Here is a 15,137-nt window from a genome sequence, read left to right as displayed (position 1 = left end):
ACAAAGCTCTTCCTTTTATACGCTTCTATTGTAAAGTATTCTTTTTTCTGAATTGATATTAAATTAGAGGCGTATTAATAGAATATTTGATCGAATGTAGCGAAACAGATAACCTGGTGCTTTCACGTTTACAGGTTCGTACTTCTGTCAAAGATATCATAGCAAAAGTACTAAGGAACAGTTCAATGAAAATCAAATTCTATTCGCTAGACTGTAGATGTTTATTCGACGAACTTAAAGACGCAGAGATGTATAGGATATACATAATATACGGTGTACAAAGCTACATGAACTATTCAAAACGAAGTAATCATTGCAGTATTTAGTAGATAAAGCAAATTTCTTGCTTCCATCTCTTCAATTATGTATACAAAAACAGGAATTTGCAAGAACGCTAACTATTAACAAAGCCAACAAAAGCACACTGTTTGCTACCAATGTAGTCCACCAATTCTCCATTAAGAATCGTTAAAATAGAAAAGGAGAAAACATCCCTCTTTGATAACAAGAAACAGTATTTGCACAGTCGCGAGAAGGATATTTGCATAAAACGGTAACGAACCGCGAGGCTCGGGAACTAAACACTAGGTTGCCTCGTATCCGTTTACGGGACCATTGTGTCTTTTCATGATAATAACACAGTTCGGCCTTGAAAGAGAGGTGGACCGGTGGATAGTCTGCCACGATGGAGTTTGCTCGAAGAAAGGGAGCACACGGTGCAAAGTCCCTTGAGTCCGCGACGACATTTTCAATTATGGCGGACACATCACAAAGAACAAAATGGAGAGGCCTTCTCTGACCGGAGATTGTACTTGGCAAGCCTCATTTCCGGCCGAGGAACAGCCCTACTCCTCCGATTTACTTTCAAGAAGAAACATGCTCTCTCTTCTCTCCTCTATCACTCCCCATTGCTCTTCGTTGAATCGTCGTTGCTGGTTCAGCCACACCTGCGTTCATCTTCCTTCGTATCTGACCAGTTTCCCCTCTCATCCTTGTTTCATGGCGAATCTAATTAATGATTGTTCCAAGAACGACCGTTGCGCCGGAATTCTACAAGTACGGATCGTTCTACTTTATCTTTAGCTACAAAGAGCAGCGAGAGAAAGAGAGAGAGACAGAGAGAAGTGGAAGTCTTGCGTAGGATCTAATTATCATCGTATCAAGTAGTCGAGAGAACACGTCTTCCGCTATAAATGTGGATGCTGTTTCTCTTTTCAAGCTTGAGATTAAGACGACGAAGCTTACGAGGGCAATCGATGAATATTAACTGATAACGATAATTGTTTTGTTATTATATTTACATAAACGAAAATCAACCGTAGCGACGAATAAAGTTTCCATTTAATTAATCGTATCGAAGATTCCGAAACTCGTAAAGTACAGTTTATGCAGGATGTTTATGCAATATCATGCTCATATCGCCATACGACAATTCTCCGTTGCGAACAGCGTCTTCGAAGAAGAATATCTCTTCAACAACACCTCTGCCTGTAACATCATAGCTTGTAAACTACCGTTCGATACAACGAGCCAACACAACCCTAGTACCACCCATCATCTGTATCCAAAAACGAATCCAATTTCACGATGTTGAACAATCAACGCATCAACTCTCGAGCCACCCTCCCATGTACCGTAACGCAAACAACCCGAGCGGATGCTCGTGCCGGCATCTTCAGAAGGGACGATGGGTTCTTCGCGAAACTTCCCCGTCTTAAAATAAAAGATTCCTCGTCGAAACCGCCCTAAGTACACGCGGCTCCGCTTTCTTCCCACCCCGTGAAACTTTTTTCGTCGCTGTCCCGGAAGTCAACGGGGCGCAGCGACGAGGTAAACAAGTCGCTTTTCATCACCTTCGATGGAGCCGTATTTACCGGAAGAAGCTCTTCTCTCTCTCGCGCGCGAGCTATCTCGTCTCAGCGACGCAAACATCGGACGGAAGATAAATGTGTATACAGCGAACTTTAATAATTTTGTCTTCGAGCGTGCCCCCACCCATGACAACGACGATGACGACGACGTCAGGCGACGTAGGCGACGCCTCGTGACGTCGAATCCACCGTTTAATAGATTCCTCTTTCGGCGGCACAGCCACGGTTTCATCCAGCCGCAATTTAATAAATCAACGGCTCTGTCTTTGATGCGGCGCATACCAAGCGAATTTGATAAACGAGCCGCGCCTCGCGTCCTCCGCGAGTAATTCGCTCGACCGAAACTGAATTCGGCGCCGACGCCGCGGAATTTTCAATCCTCTCGTCCGTAGCCTTTTCAACGACCCCCACCTCCAATTATAGTTTATTTGAGCCAGCCACCGAGTAATTTTCGATCACTTATACAGGCAAGAATTCGCGGTCTGGTCTGATCGATGGTTTGGAAAGCGACTGCGATGAAATGTGCTGAATTACGCAGAAAAGGTAGTTGTTTCGAGTGGAGATTACGTGGTTTTATGGGATGATAATTTGTTCTTATACCTTGAATTGTAATTTTGAATCATACTTGCATTATGGATTATGAATAAAATATGAAAAACGTAGGTAGCCGATAGTGACTCTTAGCGATTTACTAGAAGGTATTCGCCGACGGCCTAGACAGCTTCATTGGAAAGGTATCAGCCTGGTAAGAAGAAAATCCGGGTTCGAATCCCGAATCTCGAATCCAGCAAACTGAGAATATTTATTCTCCCCACAGAATGATAAATTGTATTTCCTTATATCGGAATTCAACGTTGAATCTGATTTTATTCGATGAGATGCTGCATTATCAAAGTAGACTGTTACGCTGCTAGATCGTGTATAACGAGTACCTATCTGGTTACAAGTAAACCAAAAGCTCGCATATTTTTAATAATCGCAAAACCCGCAAATTCCGATATCAGTCATTTTAAATGAATGGTAGTGTTCTAGCATTAAAAAGTGCTAACTTCAAACTCAACATCGCCAAAATCTGATATCAGATCAGCGACGGTAACCACCACCGCTCAACTTCTTCCCATTTCCCATCAACGATCATGCAAACCAAATTAACCAAACCATCTCGATCGATCTTCAAATCGGTCCAACATCTATCATCCTCGAAGAATAGCGACTCGACTCGTTCGACGGTACTTAATTCGCGAGCACGCGGAGCAATTTCGCGCGGAGCCGCAGGCAGACCCGTGGAGGATCGCGCAAATATAACGCCTCCGCGATCGTCGGTTTAACGTGTGTACGCGTAAGCCGCGCGCAGAAGGTGTCAGCCGCAAGCGGAGATCCGCGGGCGGTGGGCGGGATGCGTTTGTAATTCCATTTACCACGTAAGTGGGTGATGCAACGCGCAGACGGCATGCTTAATAAAGTGTACTTAACCGAGTACGCCGAGCTGGTACACGACCCCGTCACGATTGCATTCGCCTCTCGCACATCCGAGGGCAACGGAGTTTCGCCCTTCCCTTCCTTGCGGCTGTAGCTTGTCTCAGAAAGCGAAGCGTCACGATGACGACGTCGACCACCAGGACGAGTGCGCATAATTGCATAGCCGATCGTGGCAAACACGCACGTGTTATCTTCTCTGCAACCATCTTCTGATATCTTCTCTGTACTGTGACATCCTAAATGCTCCTCCGGGGATGGTTTCGCGTTAACGCTAAACTATTTTGATATCGCGCTAAGTTCCAGATCTTGTTCAGATTGATCGTACGATAGTTTTTCGCAAAAAAAAATTTTGTAGCCTGTAAAATCGAGAACTTCAATGGCGAGATAGATACTCAGAAATAATCGATATAAGTTGCTTTCTAATTTTTGTCTACGTAAATTTTCTAAATTTTACTCCGATTAGGAAGCTTTATTCTGACTGACCTATCCTCCTTATGTAGATCTTATGACCAATATCGAAATTCATTTCCTACAAATCTAATGTTATGTACACAATCATACAATATATATATTTTATATTTCATAATTTTTGAATTTCCTCGCTTCCATTACTTCGCATCGTAAATCATCGGCCATTTCAAATAACTGAATGTCAATGTTTCTAAAAAACGAAAGAAGAAGGAATCAATGTACCACTGACTTGGAAAGTACTACGTAATTGGAAATGCATTTATCACGGTAACCACATGGTACAGCGGAGTCGTAATTTGGAACACCTATCTTTTAATTGCCGTTCTTCGTTCCACTGCACCGTTAAAAGTTTAACGAGAGCGTTGCGATGCATTTTAATGGGTGGTCCAGCGCTCGTCACCCGGGGAGTGGTTAATTGGTAACAATATGCGAGCAGAGTAATACATTCGCGATTGGCCAACGTTGTTTGGTCGGTCGGTCGGTCGCATTTCATTCGCGTCCCTTTGGGTTTGCCTGTGTCTCAGAAAGCGAAGCGTCACTCCTCGGCTCCCGTGCATAATTGCATCGCTAATTTTACTAGACAAATACACGGTCTCGTAGCCGCGCGTATACTTAACAGGCCACAGAGGACGCGGCAATTGTACAACAGCTCAAAAACCGTTTAATATTCATACGGCCGGGTAACTCGCTCCTGTTGCGATTAACTTGCCAGGATATCTCGTAGAATACGTTCTGGGAATATTCGGAAATAAACGACGTTCCTTGTCTGTTTTAGTCCATCTTATGCGGCATATGTACATTTAGATGATTTCGCAATATAAATAGTTTTGTGTTTCTTGATACGTTAATGCGATTATTTTTGTTCTTTCTACGAATTTATAAAATTAACTCTGGTTTAATTAGATGTCTCGGTGTAATTTTCGTACAGTTACTTAATAATTTCAATACGATCAAGGAGTTGAGGCTATGAGTTTGTTATGTATGTTCAATAATTGAAGTATATGTATCTGCGTTATATTACTTTTTGGATCGATGCTGTATTGATCTTTGCGTGATTCTTGATCGTATTATAAAACTACTATTTGGAAAGTGTGAAATCCTTCTTCTGATTCTTAAGACGATCGCTTAACACGATGACTAAGATAATTATAAAGAGGATTATCAAACATTTTCTTTTCATTTATTCTAACAAGTAACACATAGTCAAATGATCCTACGTATTTTTTCGCTGAAATGTTTTGCTGGTTCGTTTGATAGCGACATGTCATTACGTCGTTCAGAGAAGAAAGACGAGACTTTAATTAAAGGAAATGGAGCAATAGGGCTAACAGATGCCGCGAATTTTGCTGGTCTTAATTATTCGGCCCTTCGAGCACTTTACAGATCATGCAAAACATCGTAGCCGTGCATTGTCCGGTGTGCAACGATAATTTTTCACTCGTTCTGCCGCATTAAGCCGTGACCTGCAAAAATGTCGGAACGCTGAAAATGCAGCAACCCTATCCCATCATAATCCCTTGTGTCGCGGTTGGAATAAATAATGCATGAGAAATAATTGTCGGTAGCGCGCTTTTCGCGGCAGCCTCATTTGTCGCTAAAGTTTGTTCGTGAATTCCCAGAGACAAAGGGAGGGTCCAAATTGTCAATACTGACAAATATAATTTTCTTTTCCTTTGTCAGAATTTGAAAAATCATAACTGCTTTAAAAAATATTTCAAACGTTAAGAAATGTTTCCTCTCTTTCTTTGCTACATATTATTACGTGTTTAACAAACCGAAAGAGAATTTTTAATTTCTCGATGTAGAGTTTGATAATTGTTGTTACCTCTGTACAAAATATAAATGCCATTTATTCCATGAAATATGTATGAATACTACTTTTGAACTATTAGCTGCAAGTTAAATACTACAGCTAGTACATAAATTTGTGATCTTTTATGTTCTAACGACAGGATTACCTAGAACAGAGTATCTGATAGTTAATTTAAAAAATTATGAATCATAAATCACGAAACTTGCGTCAATTGCAAATTTCAAGTTACGATTGAACATGTTATCAAACATATACCCATCTGACTCTTTTAAAATCTCACAAAATTTCAGCGAGAAAGGAAGATAATATTTGTCCACTGAGAGATTAGGAGGTGTACGATCTAACTTACATACTGCAATAGCCCATTTCGGAATTACTTATCGTTTCTCAAAAAGTGGCCAACCGGGAATGGCACGCTGATAAGTAGAGAACGGAAATGAAGATATTTGTAGAGAATAGGTAATTTTAGCCAGTAATTACCAGCCGCTGATAATTCCTTGATTGGTAACGGGAATTAGAGGTGGAATCTAATTATCTAGCATTATCGTTAAATCTGATCACTGACGGACCTGTGGTCCCCTGTAGTGGCCTCGCCTTGCTATGTTAAATCCCTGAAGCCAAAATCGATTTCACCAGCGTCGTGCTCCCAACTACAACTTCAACATGGTTATTCAAAAGTACGCCGTTTATTTGGATGACTTTGTCGCTTTCTCTTCATCCAGTGGAAAAGGGTTGTCCGATATGATAACCTCGACGGACATATGGGAAAAAGAAAGACGATGTTTCGTACGTAAGCTACGTTTGTTCACTCGTCTGTTCGATTTGGTCGCGAATGGTCGATTGATTTTCCGGCCGGAATATACGTATTTCCACGTCAAACAGACGGATCTATAAATATCCGGCTTTCCAAATATCGCCGATATTTACATTCCGCGGATTTGCACAATACGCGGATACTGAAAACAGCTCGCGTTTATAAATGTATCGCGAGACACGAACACAGTTTATGTAAGAAACGATAGTATAATTAGGAACCCTGAATCATGGGAAGTAAATCGATGAAGGATGAGTGACGAAAAACTCGGAATAACTCTCTTCTTCAGTTTTAATATATATTTTTCAACCTTTTACCTTCCATTTGTTTAGTCTACTAATCTAATCTGTATAATACGAAACATTATTTTGTTGAAGAAAAATGGGATTTTTAAAAAATTGGTAGAATTCAGAATTTAGGAAAATTCTGGAGAATTTTTGAAACACAGTGGCTCGCGAAAGTATTTGAACAGTTATCGTATGGTCCGTGTGCAACTGTATATCACTTAATTTTCATGATTGAGTATTTGTATCGTCAGAATATTACGTAAAAATTCAAACTTATCGTTGTAACGGAATCAACATACAGGCGTGTTTTCGAAATTACACAAAGCGAGAGCTTTTCACAGGGAGAGAGCTTAAAATGATACGTATGTTGGACAAACATGGAAAACGTTAAACAGTAGAAAATATATTTTAGAGGCTTTACAAATATTGCAAATGACGAGACTGCAGTTTCGTCGATGCCGTAAATTAATCAGTATAGTGCGTTGGTAAACTTGATGGTATCGATTAAACCTTCGTAAAACTGCACGAACGAGTGGTTGGCAATTGTATGGTTTTATCGTGGCAAGAAAAAAGCAAAAAAGGAAAAAAAAAAAGAAAGAAACAGAGAAAAGAAAGGGAGGAACAAAATAGAGTCCCTGGCGAACGAATGTCGAAACACAGAACTTGCGAGAATTTAACACGCGCGGAAAGTTTTCTGGCCCGAATACACGTGCACCTTTTACGAGGATCCATAAAAGGCTGCAGTGAACCTTAACGACTGCATAATGAAAACGGTGCGTAAACCGTGAAAAGAGGCCGCTACGGGTCCCTTGACCTGTTTTTCGAACAGAAAAAGCAACCCTTCTCTTGAAGTGGTCCCTACCGTAAAAAGTATAAACAGATGTATAAAGCGAAACGATTCCGTGTAACAACTTGTATCTTTTTTTACGATTAAAGCTTGGATACCGGTCACCGTTTGATGTCTCCTTTAAAATACAGTATTCGTTATTGTGTTTTTCTACGTGAGATCTTGATTGACGCGAAGGTCAACTATCCTGCGAAGATAATAGTAGTCATGTATTAATGACAAAAAGAGAAGATAAAAGAAAAAGAAAACAATATATTTTATTGACATTCTTAATTTGCGAGACATATGCATCATGCTGAAATATTTATTCCGGGGAAAAATAACTATTTTACGTGAATATTTACATATATAGGAAAAGATAACATTATATGTAGTCGCGAATTTGTGATATCATTCTACGTAAACAGCATCTGTTTGACCACTGCAATATTTACTTACATTTACCAAGCATCATGAAAGATTTACGTAATGGAATTCAAATAACACATAGAATCTGAAATTTCGCAATACTATCGATAATTGGTGATTTTTAAGTTCATTTCATTGGAAAGTTTTGAAATATTAATGTTTTTTAATTGCGATACGCGACATTTCAGTTTTTTCGATGATTTCCAAGAACAGATGAAACTGAATTGCAACTTACGATCATGACCGTATCCAATTAAAACGCGAACAAAACACCATTGACGTAATTCTCGGGCACGTGAAATACAATATTCATCAAGAAACGAATGATGCAAAACTTTCGATCAATAAGTGTATTTTGCGTACGGGGTTTCACGGAAAATACGCGATAGAGTAATAAAAATATCTGGCTATAGAATACACATTTTAATTAGTCCACACCGCGATATTACGTATCGCTGAAATCGAACTGAATCATTTCGTGTTGCACATTGAAAAGAAAAACCTATTCGTGGTTTCGTCGCTTGACATTTTTATAATTACGCAGACAGGTAATATTCTACTGTGGAAAGGGAAGATTTACAAAAGAGTTCGGTGGAAATATTGGTATGGTTTGTACATTGATCAAAATTTTAGATCGTGACCAATTTCGTATTATTCTTTGCAGCTTTGCTGCACAATAACCACACACATTTGCAGAGTCAAAGAAAAGAGCGAGAATATCGTGTAGATTTTTCAAAATATAATTCCAGATTTAAAGAATTACGGATACAGTTATTACAGATATTTCCAAGTCGTCGAATATTCGATAGTTTGTTTAACAGCTTTTCAAGAATAAATTAAAACAGAATCCTGATCATTGCGTCTCTAGAAACGCTTACAGCATCTCGTTGACAGTTGTTCGACGTTCTATGCTGATCGATCGTCTCAATGTCGAGTATCCGCAGCATCTCCATCTGCATTCACGATGCATCTATGCAATTAAACGTACAAAAAGACACGTGCACGGAAGAGGCACTTGCGACTGTGAATGAATGCGCTGGTACACATGTGTGTTGGAGTACGGACTCGAGCGTGGAGTATGAACACGCGTACTCCTGAAGTGGGCCATCATTCCGCGCTGCAGATGCACACACCGTTCGCTAAATGCATGTTGCAATAAACATGAAAATGCGATTCTGCGTGTGGATGCAGAGAATTCCGCGCACGATATGCATTCCAGCTAGGTATCACGAGGAGAATCTTTCCGTTTCAATGCGCTAACGTGTACGTAGACCAACGCACTGGTCGTTCCCTGGTCTCATTTAACGTTGAAACGATCGTCGTTGAGAGCTCAGAGAGACGAGGATTTTTTTTATTCCTGGATCAACATGCCTTTTGTTCTTAGGATAGTTAGAAATTGTTAGAAGACGAATGGAAAATTTGGATCATTATTTACCGCCAGTAATTAACGTTTAAAAGCATTAAAGATGTGCAGATGGGTCGACTGCTTGAAAAGTGATCGGTCACACTACTGTTTAACCCGTAGATAGGTACAAACGAAATTTTTCTAAGAAATCTTAATATAATTATATGTATTTAATTATGCTATTTGATAGTAGCAATACTATAAGTTATATTACTGAATAAATTATGCTTCTGTAATTATATATATATGAATAAAATTATATACACTATATAGATTATACTTTAACTTGCTACTATTTTCATCGTCTCAGAGTTACGATAACAAAATTGCTATAAAAGTAACAGAATAGCGACAGCGATCAAGTTATGGAACGATGTCAAAAATACGCGATACTAGACGTTCTCCCTAATTTAAAATTCATCGCAATCCTTGGTTTTATTACCGAGCGTCGCGTACAGCCTGATCTGTCGTTTTTGAATTTTGCCAGGTCGTAAATTCTGGTTAGCTGACGACGATAAATCGGAGAGGTTGACTTATGTAAAATTAATCTCAATAACTCGGGTTGAAACTGAAAAATTCTTGGTTCGAGCAACTGACGCTTTCAGCGTGATATCTCTGCAGCTATATTTCAAAAGCTGAACAAATTCATAAATTCGCGTATCCTATATGCCATGTTACGTGATGTGCAAGCTATTGTTGTAATTTTGGTTGGAAAATGTTTTTGAAAAAAAAGAGCGGAAAAAGCATCTAAAAACTACCAATTCCGCTGGAATGCGTTTTTCACTACAGCGTTATTTAGCAGGAACAATGTCCAGTGAAAAGAAAGATATTTATGCCTGTTGGAAGCGAATAAAGGCCACCGGCAGAAGTATTTCTTTTAACAAGGCGTTAGCGATGCAATTTGAAATTGTTCAGGCTGCACCATTCAGAACTGCGTTCTTTGTGGCAACGCGCGAAAACGTATTTTCCCGTGCGTTCCTATATTTATTCGTGGCAACCCTTCCGCCAACTTCTTCTTTTTTTCCTGCAAGCGCCGCTTACTTTTACCGCGGCTCGACCTTCTTTTACAGAGAGCACTTATATTTTTAATTCCCCTTTATGTTTTCATCGCCGCCATCCCTTCAAACCCTCCTCCTCTTCCCTTTTTATTACTGTGGCCGGGCTTTCGCTTTAATTTTTAATCCGCGCTGATTCCGGAATACCCGCGCAACGAAAATTCCAAAGTTCTCCGCCCGAACACTCTGCCGACTTGCCCGAGCCGCCTTCTTTTTTACGGCCTATAAAAATAAGTAGGGAACCGCCGTGCCTACGAAGAGCACACGTTCAAACTGAAATAAAAGCGGAGACAGCTGAAAAGGATATGATGTAACCGAGTAACATGATAAAAAGTGCCGTGGAATATTCGCCGTTCTTGTTTGGGAACGATTCGACCATCGAATGTTTTGAACGAAAGATATTTAACGCTTTTGCATTTAACGCTGCAACGAAAACTGAAGATCGTTCACTGTGGAAATATTTACTTTGACAAATGGAAAGATAGCTTTGTAAAAAAAGGTAAAAGTTGAAAATCACTTGACTGTAGTTACAATTACGTCATTTCTTTAATCACGAGAGCGCGAAAGTACGAAAGTTAAATTTCGTAACTTGGTATCGAATGATATTGTTTCACGCAGGAAGTAGATATTCTCGAAGATGTTACTTCCAGCGGACGAGCACGAGGCAATCTCGCTACTTCCGCAACGTCGCTTGTACAAGCAAACACACCTTCCACGACGAACATATTGCATATAACGGCCAGCTAACGCAACTTTCGATATCAAAAGGAAAATAATATCGAACGTTGGTTCGAGGGAAGGAAGAGAAGGATCTCTTCCTCGTCTCGAAGGCACAATGATAGATATGAGGGAAAGTTCTCAAATATAATATAGAAGAAGGCACATCAACGTGGAAATGATTAAAAAGTAAAATTGAAAAACGATATACGATTTGAATGAAAAAAATGGTACGTGGGAAAGTTTTGCAAAGAATTTGCGGAATTCAGAGGTTTCTTAAGAAATCTGTGCAGCTTTCGAAATTAAATTACATTTTTTATTCTATCGTTTAGTATCGCAAACATAAAATGGCGATAAATTTTTATTATTCTATAGGGTATTCGCGAATAAAATAAAATTTAAATATGACAAACGTATAATTTGCTGATCTATCTCGATGATATATAAATGGTAATTATTTAAGGAAAAAACGTTATGAATTGATAGATGCGTCAGTGTCAGAATATGAAAGGTAATATTATAATTAATTATCATCAAAAAATAGAGGGAAAATATCGCGTGTACATGCACCTAAATATACCTAAATATTCGAGCCAGTATTTGATGGATATTCATCGTTTCGTTGCACTTTTGCGGTAATATATATAGATATAGTGCAGCTCTTTCACAAGAACGTGGATCGTTGCGTTATACGAAGAATCCTTTTCACTTGAGCAAACAACAGAACGTTTATTTGTTCCGATACAATTTCAAATCGCTGTTTATTTTCAATACACTCCACCAAAACACGGAGGTACGCGCATACAATAAAAATAACATCTAAAAATACATGTTCATCAGTGACAAGGTATAAAAAGAATATTTGTACAAATGCACATGATTTTTTAAACATTTGTCGCAAAATAGGTCGAGCATCGTACTATTATTATTCATTCGCGAATTAATCAAAATTATGACAATTATCAAACGTTCAAAACACATTTTTATAGATCAAGATTTTTTATGGCAACTGTAACCCTTTGAAGTTTAAATTATATTTTGTACAATGTTATGAAATACCTAATAATTCATCATGTTTTAAATTTTATCTACATTTTTTTTTCATTCGCTTATTCATTGGTAAAATATTAAGGAGACTTTTACGTAACAAGTGGCTAAAAAGTTCAAAGAACACTGTACTAAAAAATATTCCTATACCACAAATGAGCACACATTTTCAAACGAACCACATTAAAATCTCACTCTGCGTTACTCGCCAACTAAATCAATCAACGAATTCTTCCGATAAAACAATGTATAAACATGTTTGTACTCTGCGCTGGGAGGAAACGCTCGTTAAAGCTTCAGCTATAGTCAATCAATATTAATAGTGGCGATCGATGATGCATGAAATGTCTACGTCACGAAGGGCCAGAACGATTTAAAATATTCACCAAAGCAATCGTTTACGGTTTGCGCAGTGATCGATCGCGAGCCCGAGCAGGACCTGGTGAAAACAATTCGTCGTCAGCCGGCTGTCAGTCTCATGGTATTTCGCGACATCTTGTCGACTGGTAGAAACTAGCCGAAAATCCATCCTGTCCGAAACCGCAATACTATGAAAGTTTCCCTCCGGCGAAACTCGATAAGTACACGTTTACATTTGTAAACTTAATCCTATACAACGGTGAATATTTTGGCACAATTTAATTTTTTGACTGTTTTAAATTAATTGTTGATTCAGATTAATTTTCTAATAATTTTGAACTATTTTTTTAAATAATACTTGGATACTTGTAGAAACAGTATTATTTTTCGTAATAGATGCTCGGTGCTAATAATCCTTAGTATTTTCCGGTTATACTACGCTCTTTCGTTTCAACAACTGTTTGATCTTTAATTAAAGCTCAGGTAAAATTGACTTCTTCACTTTCTCATAATCCAGTCGTTAAGTAACTGGGTCGAAGAAAATAATATTGGATTTCAAATAACGTCAGTCCTGGTGAGTTTTGTTGAAGGTGTAAAATTGCCATGGAAGTTTTTCTAATCAGATTACGAATTCGATGGACGTTTCATGTAACGTCCGTAGGAATAAAATTATTAATGATTACAACATAAAAACATGAAATTTGTTCTCCTTCCCTTCGTATAGAATCCTATTAGATATAAATTCTCGAAATCATCGAAGAAACGGAATCTGCAACAGGTGAAACCAGGCCAGATTTGGCAATCTCCTACAATATCTTGAAAGAAACCACCTTTGGGGTGGTTTTACTTAAATTCAGTTCAAAAGGAACAAACTTGCACGAGCCGTGTCGGGTATATCACGACTAACCCAATTGTTTTATCCCGTGGATTTCACAAGAAACTTACCAGCCAGTGAATTAACAATCCCGTACTGCACGGTACGGGGCAAGAAACGATCTGAAGTCATAAACGTGTGTTGGCGTTTGTCCTGGTAAAAAGCTACGCTGACGTTCTGGGGCAGAGGTAATGGATACGAGGCCGGAGCCAATGGCGCAAAATCGTGGATCGAGGGCAGGTCTGGCGATAGATAGTTGGGCTTTTTATCAACGGTCTGTGGAATATATTGCGGGAAGATGGAGAGAATCGTTAACGTCCACTATCGTTCCCTTACACGACGCTATCAATCAACCAGAGGGAAAATAAGTATCGCGCGACTGACTGCGCTTAATTCATCCCTGTCGATGGCTCTCGGATAAAGTTAGGCGACTGTGAGATCACAGCGAAGCCTCTGTAAAACCAGATAATCTTCGCGGCATACGGCATGGAAAATGTTACGTTTATGTAAGAAATAGAGATGAAAGTTGTTTGATCTTATTTGGAGATTTAAGTTGCCATTGTATTAATATGACAACGAATGAGAAATTATGTTGTAAAGCTGAGGGATGAATGAGTTAAAAATATGTCAGTTGTTTTAAATGGACAGAGATATATATAGAGATACACTATCTTGTAGATTTATACATAAATTAGATTTGAACGTAGGAGAAATGGAAAGTATTAATTCAGGGGGTGGAGCAGTGGGATAGATAACCGCTTCTTCCAAAGACGAAGGTAATTAATTGTTTTCTTAATTGATTCTTACTAATAAATTCGAGCAGCAGTGTCTACAGATATAATTAATCATACTGTTGTTACGTTTTCTCGGCCCTTAATCTCTTTCTATCGTGACGTATATATGTATAATTTATTTAGTAAGTTTGGAGAACAAAGATATTACTTTAAAACGATATTTCTTGGTGACGTTACTGGACGAATGTATAACTGTGTTCGTAAAAATAAAATAACGAGAAGAAAAAGTAATAACGAGAGACATTTTTAGATTAAGTTTTCTATATCTTTGCCGTTACTATGCGTTATCATTTACCGGAAGATTCAAATTAAAAAATATTTAAGTAAAATTATTGCAGTAATATTAAATTAATACGAACGTGGCAAGAAAATTAAATAATTCTAAACGTAGCATCGCAACACGATAATTGTCATAATTAACACATCAATATCAACGTTCTGAGTACGCTCGACATTCTTCACTCCCAAAGGGGATGGAAATTTCGTTAATTCGGAAAACGGCCGAAAGCTGACTTCCTGACAAAGACTGGTATCTTGATTTAATCCGCGCTTCGATGCTAATTAAATTAATTAACATAGCGGAACAATACGCAGCGCTGGATGGTCTTTTGTTCCATCGCAGCTTTGATCAAGAATCTCCCTTTGTGGAATCAAACCGACGATTGTATCTGACGTTTGATATTCAATTTTGCGTTTCCATTTTTAGCTGAGGCTCCATGTGAAGAAGCTCACCCGATGCTTTCTTTCTCGACGCTTCACTTTTGTGACCAATTCCATTTCATCGTGGATGTGAAGCATTGTTAAACAAGACTATATCGTAATTATTTTTCTTTCAATATTTCACGTGGAACGCGAATAGACCGTTGTTACACTGCGAATCTTTCGACTTTGATTT

The 15,137-nt window shown here is 38.7% G+C and overlaps 1 protein-coding gene across 8 annotated transcripts in view; it reads right to left on the bottom strand.

The window, feature by feature from the left end:
* Window positions 1-15,137, bottom strand: part of LOC138186276 (zinc finger protein 541) — a 589,272-nt gene that overhangs the window by 159,844 nt on the left and 414,291 nt on the right. The gene's annotated exons all lie outside the window — the stretch shown is intronic.

The sequence above is a fragment of the Bombus flavifrons genome, chromosome 13, assembly GCF_040668555.2.
Source record: "Bombus flavifrons isolate JBK064 chromosome 13, iyBomFlav1_principal, whole genome shotgun sequence".
Classification (NCBI taxonomy): Eukaryota; Metazoa; Arthropoda; class Insecta; order Hymenoptera; family Apidae; genus Bombus; species Bombus flavifrons.
The sequence above is the reverse complement of the archived record's forward strand: the minus strand, read 5'-3'. Positions and strand labels throughout refer to the sequence as shown.